Raw genomic sequence first — 3956 nt, forward strand, 5'->3', positions numbered from 1 at the left:
GTTTCCTTTTGACTCTGCTGTTTAACACTGCTGTTGTCAGAATTACGCTGCCACGTAGCTGGAAAGAATCATATGCCATGTAAGCTCATCTTAAATGTGAATGGGCATTCATTTCTAACACCTCTTGTAACTAAAAAGAGAACGACGGTACTTTTATTCTGACAGTGACACAGAATAAGGACAGAAGAGCAGCACGTAATGAGAGTCACACTTTGACTTTGTGTGAGTACGGGGGTATAGAAACACAGTCCCCTCCCTTCTTGTACGCCTTCCTAAAACAGCGTCAGCTTTCAAAGGAGATAGCACATGCCCGAGGGTATAAAAATAGAGCTTGCAGTGGTCCGGTCTTTTTAACTTAATTGTGATAAAGGATGGGAAAGGACATTGCAGGGAAGCTCCTCAACAGTTGTTACCTTTATGTGATATTAGCACATATCACAGCATGAGAGCACTGTACAAACCAATAAGCTTCATCTGCTCGCTACTTGATTTGTGGTTGTGAAGTTATATATAATCCCTCAGTTTAAGTCTTCGCTGCTCTGGCTCGTTGGAAAGGCTGGATGTTACAACCGGAGCAGCCTTTCAGAACATAAATAAAAAGACGCTCAGTACCCCGACGTTCCCTCACAAAAGATAAGAAGCGAAGAGCGCAACAGACTGCCCAGAGCACACACGCCAGCCCGTCCTGCCCTCCTGTCCGTGCGGCCTTGTTCCCTCAGCTTACCCCGTTCGCAGCAACGTACCCAGTTGACCAACAAAGCAACGTTGAGGTGCAACAAGTTACTACACACACGCAACACCGCCCCACATCAGATGATCCATTGTACGACTTCAGTACAAAACATTTGTACTTGAAAATACAACTGGATGATGAAGATGGTTCTTTTCAGATGCAGCTTGGCATGGTTTCCTAGGCAGTAAAGTCTTTATCAAACAGCTTCCATTGCTAACATATAATGCAGAAATAACATCCCAGAGGTAACCAACAGCCAAAGCAGGTGGGATGTTGGGTGCTCTCAAGTTTGGGATCCCGTATGGAAAAGTCTGACTGAGCTACAACTATACTGATACCTATGTAAGGTGTTTAGCTTTGGTTTTTTTTTTTCCCCCCCCAAGAGTAATTATCCTGTGTACCTGAGGTGCCATTGAATGTGAAGTATTTTAGTTTGTAATAAAATCAAAATGACTTGAAACAATCTTATATCCGTGTTCCTGGACTCCGAGTGAGACTGTAAAGGTCACGCAACTGCCCGTATCTGTATCCATCAGCCTCTCGCCATGAGAGAGAGGAGATAAATGCACAGCAGTTTGGAGCACAGCCATATGGATGTGACCGCTAGATTACCTAGAAAATACTACTGTTTAAAGAAAAGCAGCAGTAATAATCTGCATGTTGAAGATGAAAGTCTGTAGAAATTGAGACTGTATAGACTGGGAATGCCAAGGGAAGGGACAAAGTAAGCTGTAAATCCTTGGGAATGTTTTTCTCGGCTGTTTTTTAACATTAAGCAAACAGCCAAACTACCTTTCCTCTTGCCCGGTCTCCGGTGCCATCACTTGTACAAAAAAGCAGTAGGGGAGCCCAATACGCTGGTGCCCGCTGTGACCAGCCTGTGATCAGCCACGTCCCCACCCAGCAAACTCCAGTGGCGTCTTTGCCCCAAAGGGACGCAAACGGGACCGTGAGCGTGACCTGCTGTGACCAAACACACAACTACCCAAATCCGAGCTCTTGCTGAGCTCCGTGCTTTGGGCAGTGCTAAATAATTTGGCCATCTGGAAAATATCGGGGAGAAAAGATCTCTGGAAAGGTGAGAACTGCGATCCTTTAACTGGCCGGAGGGGAACGAGAAAAGAGACTTTTCCAAGGTCAGCAGGAGAGCGCGAGGCAGCGGGGAAGCGAGGCTGGGATGTTTGCCCTGCGTAGCATCGACGTACAAACCAACAAAACCAACAGGATTTTCCCCTTTCACAGGGCATCTCCCAAGCAGGGAAGGTAAGAGGCTTCCAGCGCGCTCGCGCCAGGGTCAGCGCCTCTTTGCTGCTCCTGTTACCTTTAATTGCCAGGCTCTCGCACAACGTACTGTTGTGCTGCAGAAAGCAAGCCAGAAACGTCCCATCAGGAAAAGGCTGCCGGGTTAAAGAGCTCCGCCTGCGGCTGCGCCAGGCTCGGGGGTGAGGTGGGGACCAGGGGCCGGGGGAGGCACGCGGGGGCTGGCCAGCGCCATGGCCACGCACCCCACCGAGGCACGGCCGTCCCGCTGCCGAGGACGATCGGTCACCGGAGACGCACCAACAGCGGGGGTTTGGGTACAAATCTTAACCGCTTGTAGCAGCGGCGGGGGCCAGACCGGCTGCCAGGGACCTCTTCACCCAAGAACTTTCACACCACTTTTCCAATAAAATAAAACCCAACGAACGGACAAGCAAACCCCACCCAAACGGTGCCAGCTGGGGCCGAGCTCATCCGCTCAGACACGAGCTCAGCTGTGCTGGTTTTTAAACAGGGCAGGCTTTCTGCAGGAGGTTCCTCCAGGGCAGAAGGGCTCAAGCCAACGCCAGCAGATCCCTGCCCCTTCGGTGACAATCGCCGCTGGCGCATCCTCCCCTCCACGCTCTCTCGGGCACCGTTAAACAGAGAGCAAAGAAAAGCCAGTGCTCAGGCACAGGGCGGCCCCTCTCCCCATCGCTTTCGCCCCCCTCCTCCCAGCCAGGTGCACGCTGCTGTGGCCCCTCTGAACCATTTTCTGGCACACGGGGAAGGTGTTTTTCGGGAGAAAAGCCACCCCCGAGCTCCTGGCTGCCTCTCTGCCACGCCAGTCCCTCCTCCTTTAAATCCCGGCTTCTCTCTGACTCCTCACAAAATGTCTCCGTCGCTGCCTGCCAGACCCGGCTCCAGCCTCCCAAGAGCTAGCTGTCGCCTCGATGTCATTTGGAGAGGCTTTGAAAGGGGGGAATCTATCTTTATCCGCGCTGGGAAGCGCCATGCGCGGCTCTGGCACTGTGCAAGTAATTAACAATAATGAAAAGTTGGGGTTGCCATGGCTATGCTGTTCTATTTACAACGCGCATCTCTCCCCATCACCCAGACCCGCGCAGCAACCGAGGGAAATCAGAACCCCATTCACTGCCTTGACGTGCGGTTTTATTTTTAACTGGGATGCTGGAAAAGGAAGGCAGCCAGGCGGGACGTCGGGGGCAGGACAGCGGCTGCTCCTGCCCCTGCCACGGGCCGGCTCCTCCGCCAGCTGCCGGCTGCTTGGGCTGGTGCTCGGGAAGCGGCACGTGGGGTTCCCGTGCTGCCCTGCCTCACCCAGGCACGAGCTCTCTGGGCTGCTGCTGCCAGGGAAAAGAAACCCCATAAAAGCGCTTTTCAGACACCTCAAACTAACCGGTCATGACTTTGCTGTAAAAAAAAAAAAAACCCCAAACCGACAGTCCCCACACAGCGTTTTTGAGAATTTTGCTTCTAACAGGCCCTTGCTTCAGACCCTGCTTTGGGACCAGTGTTAGTACAGGGGGGAGGAAAAAAAAAAAAAAAAGATAAAAGAGAAAACAAAGGAAAAAACATCAGCCTGGGGGGGGTGTTTGGCGGGCTGCTGCGCGGGTCTCGCGTGCCCGGTGTTCTGGGAACGCCAGACCTCGTTAGTACACTGCGGGCTCTCAGCTAAGGATTGCAGTTGGCTTAATTAGAGACTCAGGTGAACATGAAAGATTAAATATGGAACAAGGCTGGGGACAGGCGGGAAGACGGCCACTTTGGGTTAATGTGCCGATACAGGTACCTGCAGAATTAATTACACCAGGACTCGGACGATGCGGGGAGGCTGTCGCTGCTCCATCCCAGCACGGTCTTAGTCACCACTAATAGCCGTCGCACGAGGTATGCGCAGTATGAATCTTCTTTGGGGCTGTGTTATTCGCCTGTCATTAAAAGCATCAGTGCTGGGTTTTTT

This window comes from Platalea leucorodia (assembly GCF_965183815.1).
Source record: "Platalea leucorodia genome assembly, chromosome: 16".
Lineage (NCBI taxonomy): Eukaryota > Metazoa > Chordata > Aves > Pelecaniformes > Threskiornithidae > Platalea > Platalea leucorodia.